The following is a 20,199-nucleotide window of genomic DNA, read 5'->3' as shown; positions in this document are numbered from 1 at the left end:
ACATCTTTTATTTTGATCTTGGTTTTCCCGTAAGTACAGAAGGAAGTAGAATATATGAAATATATTTTTATTTGAAACTTTTTTTTTAATCTAATACAGAATTCAACTATTTCACTGCCATTTTAGTTTCTTTTTCCTATTTATAGGTTTTGTATACCCAATCAGGGAATTAGCATTCAAACTCTAACATAAAGTCTTGCCTTTTAAAAAAAGTTTAAAAAACCCCAAGCAAGCCATGATTAGTTTTCAATTAGCGCCTGAAAGCTGTTTTCTTTTTATATTTGATTACACTACCTTTTTCTCATCTAAGCTTTTGTGTCTTTTCAGTGTACTTTACCTGAGGCAATACTTCTAATTTTTCTCATTACAGTTACCTTCACCCCAGCATTATTAGTAAAATACCTTACACTTCCTCTTGTACTGCATCAAAGATCATTGTATCTTTTAACTGATAATTTGTTCTCTGTGTCTTGTGTTCTTTCTAAGAAACAATATTTTGAAGAGCACGAGACCGCTGCCTAATTAGACCACACAAAAGCATTCACCATCCTATTTCCCTATCCTATTTCTCCACTAAGACAGGGAGACCGCAAGGTTTAAATTTCTTTCATTCTCCCTGCAGAGAATTAATTATATTCCTTTTGTTTGGTCTCATTAAAGTTCAATTTCTTCTGTGTCCCTAACACATTTCATATAGATTCTCCTTATCTGACTTTTCCAAAGTGTAGTAATCTTCTCTCTGCTGATAAACATATCTTGATTTAATGGCATATTGGAGTTCCATCTGCATGTCCCTTAAACAAAATCCACAACGCATACATTCCTTATTGAAACAAATGGACCGCACCCTGTTCTTTCTAATAAGTGTATCATTAATCGAAATACCTTCTTCAGTAACATAATGTTTTCTTTTGCATTCTTCATTAAGGGGTTTCTTACGGCCCTACTTCGCATTTTTGCACCAAGCAAAAAGTCCCCTTTACAGGAAGGGCAATAAACAAATAGGAAGTCTAACAGAAACAGTGTTCTTTCATTGTCCATTCAAATTATTTTAAAAAGTATGATTTTTTTTTTGTGTAGTTCTAACAATGAATTTACAATTAAAAAAAAAAAAACAACAAATCACCTCCTTCTGCATCGTTCAATACAATCCTCTATATTGAAAGAATTCCCTGACACCTCTTCCAGCACTCGGTGAAAAAAGTCTCTATTTTGCCTGCAAGTGGTGATGCTTTTGCTTCTTGCGAGTAAGCAGAGGGTTGCTTTATTAGGACTGTCTGTGTCAGTATATATATATATATATACACACAAATCCCCTATTCAAAATCTTAAGTACCCTATCTAAAACTGGGTAGATCAACTCAATAGGTGGACTCTATAAAATGTCCTAAAAAGAGTGAAATTTAATGATATAATTACATCACAAATTTACTTCTTAACCATTAAAAAAGGAAACCACCAATACCCAGGTGAACTTCAAGTAAAATTAGAGGCAAAAAATTATACATGAGATTGTTGTTGGAAAGTATCTCTTGTGATACGTGTTAACTACAACATGCATTTTGGTATTTCCTAAATTGTGCAGAGATGACTTAATAGATTACTATTAAGATAGCATTCTTACTATATCATTCTTAATTTCTTTGACTCTTTTAAAAGACACATCCCCAGATCCAGGTGCATAAAACAGCCAAAGTTAAGTGCAGCTGTAAGAAACTGAATGCTGGGAATGATGGATAGAGTTGTTTTACCAAAACCACAGAGAACTGAGGGGATAGATTTTTTTTGAGAATGAAAGCACACAATAATTGAAATAAATGTATGTAAATGATAGGTAAATGTATTACTGTGAAAATGAAACACATGCTAGTTCCAAGTCCTATTCTGCAAAGAAAATGCACCACTTTATTTAATGTGCATGTCCTTGGAAACATATACTTGCAACGTATAAGGATGTATATGTATGCTATATAAGTAATATATGGATTCATGTATATATATATATTACATATAATACATCATCATAGACACAGTTTTATGGCTATGAAAAAGTTGAAGCAGCATTGCCATTTTCTCCGCTGCTAGTATGTTTTCTAAAATAAAAAGCAATTGTTATTGCTGGATAATTACATAACATCCTTATTGCAAGAAATTAAATTTTTGAGTTATCCATGGATATATTTTACATAAAAGAGAAAACAATTAATAAGGATCACTCTTGAGTAATACAAAGATTATTCCAGAGATGTAAAACATTTAATTCAATATCTTAAACTTATGCACAGTGAAATTTACAAGTTCAAGTCAAGTACCACACCTAACTAATCCTGATATACTAATTTTATAATGAACATATTAATTTAACAATATAGCTAAATTGATTGTTAGTGAGCTATAGAGTTGAATATGGCATACTTCTAAGAATTAGTTTTAAAATCGTATAAAATCATAAGCAGCATGACCACCTTTTAAAAAAGAAATATAAATTAGAAATACTTTACCTGCTCCTAGAGCAGTTATATTTAAGTCTGCCATGTGGTAACAAAGAAACAGAATATGGAACTGTTGATTTTAATTTGTTTCAATATGATTAACTTTGTGAAAAACCTGTAATTCACTATACATAGATATTTCACCACTATTCAGTTTGCGTTCAAGAAGCTAGAGCTGCTCTAGGTTAAGGTCAGTTTATCTTCTGTATGTGCACCAAGTCATTAAAGTCATGCCTTTTTTGCAATTCTTAGTGTAAAAAAAAATGTGGATGCTGTGGAAAAGAAGTTGTTTCCCTACCAGAGCTTCTCCAAGTAATTTCAATGTTGCTTCTATCATTCTGTCATTTTTGTCTCTGATATTCCTTATTTATATAATCCTCCAGGCCAAATCAGTCCTCTCCTCTCATATTGTCTACACTTGCTCCATACCTATGTCACGTTTAGCCATATGAGGATCTACTCAACATTTAAGTTTGTGTGCTACATTTTTATGTTCATATCAGACTCACAATGTTAAGAGACACCTGATACTAACACTGTCTGCAGCCTGCAGATCTAGATAAGTACAAAGATGAGTTGTTACATATATGATTTTCTAAGCCAAAATAGTAAGTGATCAGGCTACCTTCATTTCCATTAGAGCAGTTCAGAATTTGCAATCATTTGGCTTCCTGCCTATTAGAAGTAAATCTGGGAAAAAAAATAATGAACGAAAGTGATGCAGAAACAGATCAAGGAGAACAATCAGAGAATAAGAAGAAAGGACTCACCTCCTTTAGTCAGTTTTCCATTTTAGATGTTTCAATAGTTAAAGTGGGAAGAGGTTTTTTTGCACACTTAATTCAGATGTCAGTTCCAATATTGGATGCTTGACTGTTCTGAAATGGAATGAAAGTGTAGCAGTTAAAACTACTAGCCTGAAACAAGGAAAAAATATTAACATGGCAAGCAAATATTTATTAATTAAAAGCACAGCAATATTGATTGATAGTCTTTATATCAATGGTCCATGGCAAAATTTTCACATGGTACCACGCTCTCTTCCCTGCAAGAAAAAAAGGACAAAATCCCCAAATATTTAGATTGTATAATGTTGCATTTATGATGCCATCTCACATGTTTTACTCTCCCTGCACAACACAGAAAGAGTTTGTCAGTTCTTTTACAAAAAGATATGTAGACTAGACTAGTTACACGTGATTGCCTCAGTAAATCTACTGACTCTCTGCAAGCTCACCTCTCCACCAACCTCATCATCCTACAGCCTTTTCTCACACTACATAAGCACCATACAGTCCTGCTGCCTCTGGTGAAGCAACTGGAAATGGTGATAAACTTGACCCACCACCCAGATGTATACATGGTGCTTCCTCACCAGCATTCAATTGCTGATGGACAAAACTGCAAGTGCAAATCACTGCACATTTAAATATATGAATTTTTTAAATTATATGAACTGAAAATAGTTATTTCCAAGTAATTTTATTTCTCTGGTAAGGAAAATGATATACAAGTTTCTCCCTTTTAGTTCTCCAGTTCTACTTACTGAGACTAATGAAAATGGCTTTCCTCTGTGCTCTGTATTTGAGCTGTATGAGTCATCTCACTATTTCAGGTTTTGTTTCTTACCACTTAAAGGTCTAGCCTATTTTATTCTGGATTTTTTTTCCCTGTTTTTATGTTTGCGGCTCTTTTTCCCCTCTTGTGAACAATTAATAAGTACAAGCGAGAACAAGTGCAAATATTTGTCTTATAAATGCAGTTAACAGCTCCAATCAAACTTTCTCTGAAAAGAATTAAAAGAGAGGAAAAGGCATATGGCTAAGTGAGCTTTGACACTAGCCTCAAATTATACTGAAGTACAATCAGTACAATAACTTGTTTAATGTGTTGAAAATTCCTACATTATTTTACAGCCTTGATGTTTATTCAAAGAAACACCTTTACACAGACCACAGCTAACTATTGGGCACTAGTTGTCAGAAACTGCAAGTAAAAATGTTCAGAGCAAAAATAGCCTTATTGCAAATATTACAAACCCATGTTTATAAAGGCAGAAGAGAACCCAATCAGAGAGTCTGATGTCTCACTTCCAATAGGCTAAATTAACTCCTTTGGAAATGGGATGCACATTTTAGTAACACATCAAGCTTTGGATTGAAGTTTTTCCAAATAACCACAAAGAGGACAGGGATAGCCTCCATACACAAGACAGGTTTATTTCTGGGAATTCCTTAACCTCAGAAGCAGTCAAATTCATGAAGCTGCAGCCTGCCTTTTGTTAACTATCTTTTCATTTATTTTGAGACCTGTTTCCAACACAAACTAAATTCTGCCATTCAGAGTCTCTGGAATCAGTGTCAGAACAGAAACACCTTCCACTAGTTCTGCAATTACAGCACTTTGCGCATAGCTGGCATTGATGGCTGACTCTTCCCTGAGGTATATAACCACCCCTGAGTTATATATGCTGAAGTCTTAAACTAACTTTCTAATTCTTTCTGTAGAGTTGGTCTTTAAATCACTTTTCTTTCTTGGTTGTGAAGGTTTTTCTGTCAGAAGGGGGAGAAATGTAAGTTTAAAGCTGGAAACGTGATGGTAAAACCATCAGACAGGTGCTGGGAACAAGAGAGGGGTGCAGAACCAGAAATTACTTTTAAATAATTTCAGAAATGCAGAGATTTCCAGTTAACAGGATGCCTTTTGAGAGAGGCCTTAATTTGATTACTATATTGGCTACATCATAACTATTTCAGATTTTCCTTGAGAGTATAAAATCGACAAATTACACTTAATGGTATCAAGTAAACTGGATTGATTTGTTCATACAAGATTCCTTTAGGGAGCTTTCAAAGATAAATCTCTAAAGGATCAAACTGGACAGGTCATTACACAGCGCCTTTAGTTGTAAGGACTTCTCTGAACCAAACCGAAACTCTCAACTTTGAAGGTTTGCTTGAGAACCTTGCAAAAGTTGGGCTCAAATAGGTTTTTCTTAGCTGACAGCATTCACTTTAACAAGAGAAATTTTAACTTGTTAGATTTAGTGATGACAGAGACACTGAGCCCAGGCAATGTAAAGGTATTACCTTCACTGCACAAGTGTTAAGCACACTGTAAACCACTGCCTAAAATGTAAAAAGGGAAAGAAAATTTGACAGGAACTTTCTGCAAAAATATATTATAAATTTATATAATACAGTTTTCAGGGATAGTCACGGATTAGTGTACTTTATGCTCTGTACTACATAGGGCATTATCCACATCAACAGCCCAAAAGCAATATTGGTTTAACACTTTTAAGATTTGCTTATTTCTTCATCCCTTTTTGCTTCTGGTCCTTCTTACTCGTGAATGTCCATGCATGCTAGCCTTCTCTGACCACTTTTTCTATTTTTTATTTAATCAGGGAGATACAATCAGAAAAAGTTCACAGAACAGTGAGATGATGATGGAAGGTACAGAATGATTTCTGCATGAGGAACAAATGAACAGGCTAAGAGTCTTTGGTCCATGAAGAGTCTTTTGGTCCATGAACATTATGAAAACATGACCGGCATAGACAGGGTTAGCAAAACAATTTTTTTCACTGCCTCATTCTTCCCAATGCAAGAACTAGAGGACATCAAATGAAGCTGGTTAAGAACCAGAGTCATAGAACGAAAGAAAGCATAAGAAATGAGGAAAGGGAAGTGGCTCTTTCTGCAAAGTGTAGTTGTGCTGTGGAACTCGCTGCCACAGGAGGTCACCAACATCAAACCAGGCCTTCAAGACAAGTCTGGGCAGCTGTGGGAAAGGATATTAAATCTCCTGAATGTGGCTAACTGTAAATGTTCAGAAACATAAAGCTCAGAAAGACCTAAAGTTCAAGAAACCTGGAGGCTAAGAGCATTTGTTTGCCATGTTCTTATATTATTTCTTTTGGTCTCTGATGCATGAAACAGGACGTGGGACAAAAGGACTTCTGACCTTGACACTGAAGCAATTTTTATGATCTTTTTATGGCACAACCAACAAGTAGTGTGCATTCACATCCCCATATGGCATTCAGGAAAAAGAGGGCAATTAAATAGAAGGTAGAGAGGATTCAAGTGTTGCTTTTTTAGACTGATACATTTACAACACTTTGACATTTAAGGGAAGTACAAAAGTACAAACTGTAGGGTATCAGGTCCCTTTGATTAGTTTCAGACTGTTGCTTTTTATGAAATAAGATGACATTAGGACTTTTCTCTCAACAGACTGACCTGAAACTGCTTCACAGCCAGTACTCACGAACACAGCAGGAGTCACACTTATCTTAAACCCCCAGTTTCCAGTTCAGTTTTAGCACAGAACAGTGACTCAAATTACCCAGGTATTGTATGGAAGATCATTTACAAAAAGCAGTCTCTAAACCCATCTTTTAGGTGGGAAATGGTAACTTAACTAGCCACTATGTGTTTCTAGCTGGATTTGGTCAGAAAGACACCTGGAAAAAGTGTGGTGAAGAACAGGAACAAAGAATAATCTGGAACAGATGCCCAGGCAGGCTGTGGTATCCCCCTCTGGGGAGATACTGAACACTCAGGTGAACAAGACTGAGACTCGTTCAAGTCTCATCTTGTATTCAGCAACTTGATGTAATTTTAACATTAGCCCTGCTTCAGCAGGGCTTTAACTAGATGACCACCTCCAATTCCTTTCTACATTTCTGTAATTCTAAGAAACAGACTCTAATCACATCTGTACCACTCCTGCACAGAACACCAATTCACAGCATGAGCATTACCATTAAACTAAGTTTCAATGCAAAAGTGAAAGGCAAGTGTTTTACTACTTAGTAAGCCACTTGATTTCTCTTCTACATGATGTATTTTTACACATCTCTGGTTCTGCCATCCCGCAGATTTAGCAAAGATACAGTGTAAACGAGATGAATCAAATTTTTACCTGACTTTTTTTTTTCCCATGGTTATGTTTCTTCCCTTTCCCCCCACCATATTTTTATTACGTAAAAAGTAACTCTTAGTGAAAGAGCATGACTATCCATTTTTCTGTAAGCAGTATCAGGACACTGACCTACTTTAACAGCTCAAGCCTGATTCATTAGAAATGCATACTTAGAGGGGCTTTATATTTAGTGAACCCTTTCTATGAAGGTGCCTAGGGGAGCAAACAGCAGATAACCTCAGATGTTCAGAAGAGGTCTCTTTCAGAATATGACTTAGTGCATTGTAAATCACTGTCCTTCTTAAGCACTGGGCAGGAACCTGATGTATTTGCTACCGAAATTACAGCAAAATAGTCATAAATACAGAAATGAGGACTACCTAGTAACTACTGGCAAATGAACTTCTAAAAATTTAATAAGACCCATACTGGTGCAGTAGTAAGGGGAATACCATAAAGCTTAGCAATGCGTACAAAACAACACCCTCTCCTATAAAGCCAGGACTGTAATATTACACATGCTTATTCCACCTCATTTGTAAAATTAACAGTCTCCCTCAGACAATTAAAAATCATGCTGAGTACTGAGCCACAGTAAATTACAAATATGATTAAGTAAATAATAAAAAAGACCAAGTCCCTACTTAAATACACTGCCAATTCAGCTAATCCAAGCACAGCAAATATTAATGCAATTCTTCAATGTCTACAGCTCAGCCAATCTACAGTAATAATATCACATTAAGATTTTGCCCATGGAGCAAACTGCTTATTTTCCCCAAGACAAGTGGATCACCAAGTTACCAATAATAAGCTGCTCATACCTTCCATCATCCTGCTGGGAAAGGTGGGAAGAGAAGACAAGCACTTTTAGCCTGATTGCATTTACAGCCAATTAGACAGACATGGTCTTTTGACTACTCTACTCTAAACTGAAAAGAAGCCAACCTGAAGCTATTTAATGATAAAGAAATTTAAATCAATGCAAACTAAAGGGCCCTGCAAAGTGTGATTTTTAATTATGTTACTTTAAGAAGTCACTAGACAATCAGTATTGGCATTCCCTTGTTTCTGCATTCAAATAGGAAGCAATTCATACCTTGAGAAAACCTGATTTCAGTAGCTAGCACGTCAGTAAGAAAGAGTTTAAAATTCTGGATCAGTAATAACTTCAGATAAATACTATGTAAGAAATGAAATATGTCTAAAATTATGCTGACAGCACATCACTTGCCAACAATGCACACTAGTACTGATATGCGTTGGTATCTATTTACTAGAGAAAGCTCACAGAGAAAGGATTAAGTACAATTTAATTCATTCAAATTTAAATATGTATTTATACCACTGTATAGCAGCATGTGAATGGCAGACATTTCACTGTCTCACGGGAGTTGTATTATTTTCAGCCCAACTTCATAAATATTAAATGGTTTTGAAACAGAGTTGTAAGTATGTATGTAACATACAGGAAAAATCCCAAGCACAGGCTTTCCTTCAACATTAATACACAGGAGGAATAAAGTATTCTCTATGAGATATTCCTGCATCAGCACCAGTGGGAAGTTCTGCAATCTGTTGTAGTTGGAGTTAAATGGTTTTAATTTGCTCTTCATTGTAAGTGAAAGAGTCAGTTATATAAAGATTTAATATCTCCAAAACTGTTCTGCAATAAAGAGAAGCTTTCACAGCTCCTCACCCAAGACTGCCCCACTGAGATTTTTCATGGCATGTGCATGAAGGACATGGCTCAAAAGAAGGCAGAAAACTAAGACAAATCAAAGGAAAAAACAATAAAATCATAAACCCACAGTCTTCTGTATCTACCACCACCCCAAGAACTCTGTATTTTAAACAGGAATAGTTGCAAACCACAAAACTAAAAACTGTCCTAAAGAGATGAGAGAAAGCAAAAAAAACCCACCTGAATGCAACAAGGGAGAAAGCAAGGAAAGACAGGCAACATGTGTGGTCATGCTCACTCCTCACAGACGCTGCATTACTCCTGTCAGTAACTCCTCACTCTGCCTTGCTCATGTCTTGTATATATGAGTCCTTCCAGCAAGGTGTAACTTGTCTCGCACTGACTGAGGAGGAAGAGTCAAGCAGCTAACCAAAACAGCATTGTGGCCGCAGTTCAAAAATGGCAAATGAAGTATGAGAGGTATCTAGATCTACCATCTAGGCAACTGGAACACATGCAAAATCATCCCACTTTCAACTGTGGTAATGACATGAGCAATGGAAGAAAATATATAAAACAGCCTCATGAAATTTGGAGAGCATAGTAACAGCTCAGGTCAGTGAGCCTGTCCCTTGCTTCTAAGGAAAGAAACAAAATAGGAAAACTAGCCCACATTTCCCTTTTACATTCGATTTAGAAAGAAAAGGGGGTCGGGGAGAGATTAGATAGATGATAGATAAGCTATTCATTTGCACCATATACAGGGTGGAAATTTCTGCATTGTAACTGCAGAGTCAAGTAAAATATTATAAAACCCCAACTACGATCTTTTTCTTCCACATACTATAATACATCCTATGCAATTGATGCCTAAAATATCTGTTACATCATAGAAGTGCTTCTAACACAACTGACAATTTTAAAAAACCCATGTACCTCAAGTTACATTTCCACAAATGTATAATGATCCTTTTCAAATTATGCTGGTCTTCATATTCCTCACAAAGCATTTACATTGCAGAGTTCACCCTCACGTCTGGGAACATGTACAGAAGCAAGTATATCAGTAGTACTGCAGGATTTACTGTGCTTTTAAACCACTCTAAGTTTTGATCCTCCTCTTCCTCAAAAAAGTATAAGCAGTAAAAAGTAGGAAATAGAACACAAGGTGTATTGTTTTTCACAGGACACAGTGAAAATAGACAGTTTGAAAGTATGTCTTCCAGAATATGCATGCAAATTTTAAACATGTCCAGCTCATGCTTTTATTGTATGAAGTCCTACTCCCAGAATCATTGAATTTCCCATTACTTTGCAATGCCAAAAATCTGTTTTCAGCCTAAATAGCAATCATGAGGCATTTAAGCAGTTTTTGAAATGGAACACGTTAAAAACCAGCATCCAGCTGTTGCAGGGAGAAATTCTCAATTACACAGTTGGTTGAAAATGTGCTGTGTAGTAAAGAACTCTACTCGTGCAGCACAATTAGGAATCTGCAAAAGGGAGTACTTTGATAATGTAGTTGTATCCTTCTCCTCCATCCCCAACCCCCCAAAAGATTACATTTCCAGTAACACCAGTCAATTTAACAGACCATCATTCAAAACATTTAAGAGCACTTCTATTTCTCTTTACCATATCCTGGTGAAAAAATGTCCTATTTTCTTTCAATATGGTCCATGTCATTCCACATTTGCTTTGAAGCCAAAGCTAAACATCACTTTGGATAAGTGACAGAGGCTATCACTGCAAATTTTCATGATTAAAACATCTGGCTAGGTAATGGCTTTCCCATACATTGTGCAAGATTTTTTGCTCAGTCATCATCCATTTGTTGTACTTAAACTCAAGCCTTCAAACTTGCCAAACACAACTCTGGATAATACACTGGATGGGGAAAAAAAAACAACAAAAAGAGCTGTCAACAGAAAAGTCATTATGTTTCCATAATGTTACACCAGGTGGTAAAAGTTTACCCCTGCATGAATCCCCACCAAACTAAGTAAATGTCTCAGTTAAACAAGGCACAATAAGGATCATGTGTTATGTCCTGCACAAATAAACATTCCTCTTTTGGCAGAGAAATTGAAGTTTTGGGGTTCTTTTTCCCCACCTCAGCAAATGAAAAATTCCAGTATGAAAGTTTTATCTTTATTAGCTATAAATTAGGGTTCGTTTACCTGTCTCTTAACCAAATAACAATATTTCCATGTTGACCCTAGCAAAGAATTTTCTTTTTATTTTGTGATAATAAGCAAGATGCATCAAGGAGTCATGAAAGTGACACCATAGTCACAGGATTTTGATGCTGGCCTACCTCTGCTCACACTGCCAATATTTCTGTTGATGTGAATGGGAAATTGAAGAAATCACCTCATCAGGAAAACTTTTAATATGTATTTCTTGATTGTAGACTTCAAAGCATACCAGTATGCAAGAAAATTGCACAAGGACAAAGAGAGCATACAACTCCTGTGACTGCATGTTGTTTTTGCTTAATTAGTTTATTAACTGCTTGATTAACTAGTTAGTGCAGTACTTAGGAAATGTAAAACACTAATAAGTGTTAATTAATCATTTATGTAACATTCAACTACAGCTGCAAATTGTACAAACGTAACAGAAAGATATGAACTGCATAACAGTGAAGAAAGAAGCCTACATTGCTGGTGAACTTAATTGGGAAAAACAGAACGGGAAAGCAGTTATAGGCAGCAAACAGTAGGCTAGAGATGCAAAAAGCCTGCTTCAGGGGGAATGACAGAAGCAAAAAACTGAGGTGAATAAATGATACTAAAAGCACTGCCCAACTGTTTCCATTAAGGAGAACATATGGTGGAAAAGAAGCAGAACTGCATGAAAGAAAAAATGATGATTTCAATGAATTGCAAATAAGAGGTAATAATTTCAACATCCACTGTAACATAATACTTCTGTGTGTTATCATAAGCTCTGGCGGATGCTGTCATAGACCAATTCACGAATTTTTTCATGATCATTTGATGCTTCAGCATTTAGTACAGTGAGGTTGGAGGTGGAAAGGTGCTCCTGCTAGCGTTTTCTGATGACCTAATGAACCTGCTCTAACTGGAACAGCAGTTTCTGCTGTCAGAATGACTTAAGAGTTGAGTGATAAAGGGGAGGCAGCATTTATCACTTCCAAGTTCAAAATCATGCATAAATGGATGAAGCAAATGGAACGGAGTACCTAGTGATGGTATAGCAGGATAAACGGTCTAGCAATATGAAACATACTGAAGAGACAGATCTGCTGCTCTAAGAATAAAGTCAATCTTTCTAATGAAACACCCAAAAAGAACAAGAAAAAGAAACTTCACACCATGTACATCAGAAGTTAACCACTTGACAGCAAACTTTTATAGAAGTTTATTTAAAAAAAAAAGCTAAAGTATCCTGCAAGTGAAAATAAAACCCTTCTAAAATATTTCTGCCATGACTTTCAATGCTAAAGCTATACATGATTAATAATGAGAATTTAAATGTACAGATAGATATTCAAAGGTAGAACTAATGGAACGTGATGAAAAATCAAATGAACATATTCATTATCATAGGTAAGAATACTCACAGTCTTAAGGACTACTATTATTTCTATTTATCAAAATTTTTCTGTATTATACTAAAGAAAGTTTTAATACAACTTCATGAAGAGGTGTCTTTCTGTTCCTTATTTTTTGATTGGGCTATTTTCTTGAGTCTGCCACTACATGTAAAACAGCCTACAGAGATCATTTAGTAACACAACATACAACCTCTTTTAGCATGGCTTTAAATATACAGAATGCTGAAAAACCTGATAGATGCATATCTTATGAGATAAAGAAGTGAAAAATATTTTGTGGCACTGTTGTTAAATTTGTCTAATGCGCAAGAAGTCCAGAGCCATTTGCAATTTTCAATTAATTTGCTCTGACTCATTATTAATCCTTTTATATATTATACTTTTATTAGTTTGGGGAATTAGCATTGCTTTCATTTTTTATTAAATTCTTGTTAAGATATAGTGCTTAAGATGAAAGTTGCTGGGTACTTTGTATTTTAATGCTGTTTGCCCAAATAAGGGGAAGCACCTGGGAATCAGAGTTGTATTATTCTGGAAGGCATTATGAGCACTCTTTCCTGGAGAACCCTATAGTGAGATGAGGCAGTTTTAACTGGAATGTAGGAAAAAATATTTAATAAAGTGGAAACCCCTCAGTGGAAGTGGCTGGCCCTCAGCACCAAGTGCTTCAGTGCACTGATCCCATCTTCTTGTGCTTTGATGGTTTCTGAAAAAAAATACTGCTTATGGCATCCATAGTCCAAAAGTCCCAGCCACCACTGTTTGCATTTTTGGTGCTTGCACTTTACTGACTGTCCTGGGTTTAGCAGTAGCAGTCATTTTTCTCTTTCTTGGTAGCTGGTGCAGTGCTGTGTTTTGACTTTCAGGCTGGGAACAGAGCTGATCAAAATGATGTTTTGGTTTGGCCAAGGACTCTGTGGGCCTCATGCTCTGCCAGGGAGGAGGGGAAGCCGGGAGGAAGCAGAGACAGGACACCTGACCCAAACTGACCAAAGAGGTATTCCATACCACAGCATGTCATACCCAGGGTGTAACTGGGAGTTACCCGGAAGGACAGGGGGTCTGCCGGGTCGGACTCGTTTTTCGGTGGGTGGTATTGTATTCCTTTCCCTTGTTATTTTCTCTTATCATTGTTGCTAGTGGTGGTAGCGGTGGTGATTTGTGTTGTACATTGGTTGCTGGACTGTTCTTATCTCAACCCATGGGAGTTGCATTCTTTCGATTCTCCTCCCCATCCCTCCGGGAGCGGGGAAGGGGGGGAGCCCCGAGGGGGGGACACGGGCCTCGACTGCTTCCAGCCCAGCACCACTCACTGGGAATGAGCGCACAAGCTGTCTGGCTGGGTTTAAACCACAACACTGACAAAAGCAACATACTTCCCATGTTATGATGACAATCAAGTCATATTTAGTAAGCCATGAACATGTAAGACTCTGAGTAAATCTTGCCACACTGGCAGAATAGAGGCCCACCCCAGACTCAGGCTGCTAACAGAAGACACACACTTTATTAGTGGCTGTGGCTGCTCCCTCTCTTCCTCCCAGATGTCACCTCCAAACCTGGGATACATCAGAATCTGCCTTATGCTGAGATTAGAAGTTTCTGCTGAAATGAGGCAAGAAGAGAGCTGAAGTTCACTCTAGGAGCCATTCTTCACCCGGCATATGTAAGCCCCCTTAAAAAACTGAGCATGCAAGGCTTAGCAGACCACACATGATCATATTTTGAGCATAAGGAAAATACTCTTTGGATGGTAGCTGACTGTAGCATTCCTAGGTAAATGCAGCTGAGCATTACCTCTAAAAGCTTTGGGATTATTTTTCTTTTGTTTGTGTTTCAGTATCCTTTCAGAAGATGATAACACTACACAGCAAAATGCTTTTCTCCAGTTTCTTCACACTTTAAAGCTCCATATTATTCAAGTTGGCACCTTTTTGCAGTTATTGCAAGTTTTGTAAATAGACTGTTATTGTGTATGTGAATGCCTTACTGAAAGGGAAAAAAAAAGTTTTTGTTTTGATTTTTTGTTTTTTTTCCTACCTTCTGGAAAAAGTCCACAGTCAACATCTTTTGTTTTGTTAGCTGAACATAACCACCTACACGTACTAAAACTCGATCATGTGGGATATGAACTGATCACCTTACGCACAAAGTGACATAGAAATTGCTCATCACATCATGCATTTTTGTGCCTCTACACAAACTAAAAAAAAAAGTCAGTACAGATTTTTCTACTAAATTTGCTCAGGAACAGCTGATTTTTGTGCCTCTGGGCTTGTAAATCTCATAGAAGTCCCACAGAACTCAGAAAACACCCCTGACACATGAATCTTCAGGGCATGCTAAAAAAAAAAATAAATTATTTATGCTTGTAATAACATGTTGGATGTTATGTGGTGCATGATCCACAGTCCTAATAAAGACTTTCAGTACTGACAGTACCCTAAGTATGGCCATCTTGGTTTTGATGGAGAAGTTAGTAAATTTTGCACTAACAGCAAATGACAACCTTTGGGTGGGAAACTGTTCCCAAAACATTGTTTCTTCAGATGACTCTTGCCTTTTTCAATTTTTTTAATATTTAACAAATTACAGTGACAGAGAAGACGACACGATAAAATTCCTTTCAACAAATTCTCTGAATGAGTACGGGTTTTTTTCTAGTTTAATTTTCCCAACCATGCAAACACACTCCCTAACTGTCTAGAAAAATTCTATTTGGAACTTCCTTACTTCTGATTTTTCAGGTTAACCATGTTTCTCTGAGTGCTATTTAAAATGTAGTAATATTCATTCAATAACATATTCAAAGATGGATAATTCAGAGATTTTTTTTAACATGAGCTCTTGAGGAAGTTATTAATAAACATTCTGGGAAAATATGTAATAAATGCCTCTGGCACCATCTCCATATAATGTTGGCTGAATGTTTAAACATGTTCACTTTGTTCTTTTGCTGTGCACTGTTGATTTGCAACACTGTCTGCTCTGTCTGCTAGATTACCAATGATGACACTGGATCAGAGATGCTTTCGTTCTAAGTTAGTGAATACAAAATACCAGAACAATATAATGCTTAGGTGCTTCAGCACTTGAATAACTTTCTGTTATAGCAGCCACTTGTAATACAAACTTTAAATTCACGTGCTTGCTTGCTTGCTTTTGGGAAATACATTCCTCGAAAAACTATCACTGTCGAGGTATTTAGCAGCTGACGGTCATGCAGAATCCATCACTGCATGATAGCTTTCAGTTAAATATGATGGCACTCAAAACTTCTCACAGTATGGTATATTATAGAGAAGGCTTGAGCAGAATGACTGTCCATTCATAAAACCTAGCCTGTGTTTTGCAAATAAATCTTCAGATGGGAGGAGTCTTCATTTTAAACTGATGTAGACTTGTCCATTGAAGTTCCTCTTACAGAAAGCCAAACACAAAGTGATGACTCAAGTGTAAAGACTCAAAGAAACAAAAGGTTCTTGTGAAAATTCAAATCACTACACTGCATGCTGGATTAATTATACTGAACTACTAATTGGGGCTCTTCAGCCTGGAGAAGAGAACGCTGTGTGGAGATCTCATAACAGCCTTCCAGTATCTGAAGGGGATCTACAAGGATGCCAGACAGGGACTCTTCATCATGGACTGTAGTGATAGGACAAAGGTCAATGGGCTCAAACTTAATCAGGGAAGATTTAGGTTGGATATAAGGAAGAAATTCTTTACTGTGAGAGTGGTGAGGCACTGGTACAGGCTGCCCAAGGAAGTTGTGAGTGCTCCATCCTGGCAGCATTCAAGGCCAGGTTAGACAGGGCTCTGAGCAACCTGGTCCAGTGAAAGGCATCGTTGCCCATAGCAGGTGGGTCAGAACAAGGTCATCTTAAGGTCCTTTCCAATCCTAACCATTTTGTGATATCATGATTTTATTTCACGTGGTACTTAAAAATGTTGTGGCAGCATTATAAGTGAAAGGTTTCCCTAAAAGAAGAAAATACTTGCTATTTTAAATGCTACCAGGATATCAAAACTTCAAGGAAAAAAAGCCTTGATTTTGCATGCAACTACAATGAATTCTGTTTTTCTGTTCAAGAAACAAGTGTGATTTAATGTTTTTTTTTAGTTTGAGTTTTTCTGAGTAGCCTGTGGCAGTAAAGTTGTGAGCCTGATTTCAATTTTACAACCAGAATGAGTCACAGCTGATGATTTTTAATGCACTTCTTGTATAAAACAAGGATGTGTCATGACATCACTGTGTATAATTTGCATGCATTATATGTCACTTTTGTAATGAAATAGCTACTACAATTGCACAAACTTGGTAAAATAGAATTTCACCAAATGACTTCACCATGATTTGCTTTCACCTTAGTGTACCCTAGTACCATATAGAATCATAGAATCATAGAATAGTTAGGGTTGGAAAGGACCTTAAGATCATTAAGTTCCAACCTCCCTGCCATGGGCAGGGACACCTCGCTCCAAACTGCATCACCCAAGGCCTCGTCCAACCTGGCCTTGAACACTGCCAGGGATGGAGCATTCACAACCTCCCTGGGCAACCTATTCCAGTGCCTCACCACTCTAACAGGAAAGAATGTCTTCCTTATATCTAATCTAAACTTACCCTGTTTAAGTTTCAAAGATAATCAAAGCCAATAAAGTCAAAGAAGATACACATCACAGAACAGCTACCATGTCCCTTGCAGTAGGAAGATGATTTACCTCAGTTCCCAAAAGTCCAGCTAAGGTAACACATGAGACTGAACTACTGACGTACAGCCAATCTACCCCATTTATGCAAACTGTTATCTTTCATACCTCTTCTTTGCTCTCTATCAACATTCAAAGCTCTTCTTCTATAGTCACATTTTCCACCAATGCTTTCTTCAATTTTTGAAGGCAGAAAAGATAGTGGTTGACAAATTTGCACTTGTGATGGCCAGAAAACTATTGAAAATGACTCAGTTTCTTGAGATCATCAACACTATTAAGACCGTAATCAAAAGCTGAGGGAATGATATACAATAACAAGGAGGATGGTGTTTATAGGTCTGGTGCTTACATCAGAAGTTGCTTATCAGCATGGCAAGCAAATGTACCACCTTTGTAACAAAATTGACAGAAATATTCTATGCATTTGTGGGTTAGGTCTCTCCCCAGTGCAGAAAAGAAGGAATTCCTGTTGTGTACTTGCTCAGTGTGATCTTGAAACTCTGTTATGCTTAATTATTGCCTACAACCATACTGACAAGGTTAAAACAGTTTTCAGATGAAATAAATCATGTTATAAGATACAGAAGTTATAAATCTGCCAACAAAAGTAACACTGTATATTTCATTTTTTTTTCCAAAAAAGCAAGCATCTATTACGCAAAATAACATTCACTTGAATTTTTCTGAAGCACAAAGATATTAGCAGTTTGTCTTTTTTTAACCACCCAGTTAAACACTGATTCTCTGAAATCTGATGTCAGCTGCAGGGCCCTCGTGTCCTCTATATCCTACAGAGCATCTGCACAACCTGTATCTCTCCAAATCACAGTTACTTAAATTCTACAAAGAATTTCTTTTGACTCCATTTTAACTGTCCTTTTAATATTTAAGTTAGTTACATACATGTATGACTCTGACCTTGAAATCTGTGTATTTGGAAAAACCACATTGCAGTTTTGCCTCTGCAAGGCTATACTGAGGGGATAGTGCCTCCTGTAGTAGGACAGTTCTGTGTTTCTCAGTTTATGTAGTCTTACATTAAGAAACTCTTCAGACTCAAGTGGTTTGCACCCCACCATCAGCAGAAGGAACAAATTTTTGCAGTGAAGGATGATTAATAATTTTCGTACTTTTCCCTTTCCCATGTTGCTTGTGTTTTCACAATTTGCAAATGTTACACAGTTTGACAATGACTCACTTTCTATGAGTATCAGACAGCCACACACAAGGAGGTTAGAAATTCTAATCTTACTGGTTACAAAACAATTACTCATTCATCTTACCTTCTTTTAACTATCCAGAGACCTGTACAGAACTGGCTGATGGGTCTATGTATTCATAAGATACATATTTTTGTCATGGGAGGCAGTTATGTGCTGGGTTTGGGGATGGGGGGAATGGACTGCAGCTCTTTAAGGATTCTGTTAATGACTTCATTTCTTTAACAATTCTCCATGGTCAAACCATCTTTTTTTATACAATGCCTGAAACAATAGGTCTCTGAATACTGATTGGACTTTCCACATACTGCAGTGACCTCTGCATTAAATAGCATCACCATAAGAGTGTTAGGAGTCTGTTTTGATAGCAATGTATTAACGAAACAAAACCCCAGTTCACAGTATAGGCATTTGAGAAAAGAAAGCCACAAAAAGAAGGGGAAAATGCTACTGAAGCAGGAAATGCTTTAATACCAGATGCAGCTGAGCTCTCCTAACAGAGCTCACTTTGACTGCAAGATGAAGGGATGGAGAAGAAATGGAATTCAGTCAGGTCTGAATCAGATTTGTAGGAATACTTGTCAGATATTTGCAGTTAATTTTGTTTTGCACAACCAAGCGATTGTCCTTGGTGGGTTAGATGATAGGGTTTTCACATAGATAATGGTGTATGGGTGTTTCTGTTTAAACTAAATTTCACTCAAAAAGGTCAAGAAAAATTGCATCGTTAGACCAAATCAGTACTTCAGAGTGTATTTTGTAAAATATTTCTTCATTATACACAGAATAGTACTTAGCTAGTTCTAAAAAAGAACAGTCCCCTTTTACTTTTAAAGCTCCATAAATGGCCAGCCTAAACAGAATATGGGCCAGAAGAAAGTCTTTGCCACTGAGATAGTTTGGAATTTCATAATGTTAACTTTCAGAATAGATCATGGTTTATAGGAATAGGGTTGTTTTTACCACGTCTTTATCCTCTTAGCAGAAAACCTAGATGCCAGCCTTTCAAAAAACCTAGAGAGGCCAATGCAAGACTAGTAGGATAAGATGTTCTACGATGTACCAAAAAGAGATGAAATGTTTATGTTCCACTTGACTTCAACTGAGATCACTGTTAGAAAGCTGCCTTATTTGAATGCTTAAAAAAGATATATGTTCTGATCTCTCCTCCCTACTTTTTTGGTTGCTTAAAAAAAAAACCCCAACCTTATCAGATGACATGACTCTCTAGGAACAAATGCAAGCTCTTTTTCTTTACCTAGAAAAACAGGTGGAATCTTTCTTAACCTTCTTACTATCGTTAGAGTATCCTGCCTGTCTACGCAGATTGTCATTCAGATAACCTAAACTCTTAACAAACATTAACACCTAACCACCACTTCATCCCTAGCTACACTTATTCTGGGAGTAAACGGAAACGTTGTTGAAAAATCACAAATGCCTTTTTACTTTGTCTTCTTTTACTGTGCAGTATTAGATAATTTAAGTGCTTTATGATGAATGTTACTCGCCTTCATGAATACTACTATCAATAGTTCAAATCGCACAGTTCCATCTTCTTCATTCTGCCTT

At 36.8% G+C, this 20,199-nt stretch overlaps 1 protein-coding gene across 3 annotated transcripts in view; it reads right to left on the bottom strand.

Moving 5' to 3' along the window:
- DLGAP1 (DLG associated protein 1) overlaps nt 1-20,199 on the bottom strand; it is a 397,255-nt gene that overhangs the window by 255,831 nt on the left and 121,225 nt on the right. For all 3 annotated transcript variants that reach the window (XM_061356370.1, XM_061356372.1, XM_061356371.1), the window contains one exon: nt 3,263-3,370. The gene's annotated coding sequence lies outside the window, so the exon portion shown is untranslated. The remainder of the gene's footprint in view (nt 1-3,262; nt 3,371-20,199) is intronic.

This window comes from Neopsephotus bourkii, unplaced genomic scaffold, assembly GCF_033783945.1.
Source record: "Neopsephotus bourkii isolate Nb327-2 ecotype Australia unplaced genomic scaffold, CSIRO-AGI_Nbou_v1 NB_846, whole genome shotgun sequence".
Classification (NCBI taxonomy): Eukaryota; Metazoa; Chordata; class Aves; order Psittaciformes; family Psittacidae; genus Neopsephotus; species Neopsephotus bourkii.
Note: the sequence above shows the minus strand (reverse complement) of the source record. Positions and strands in the feature narration are given on the sequence as shown.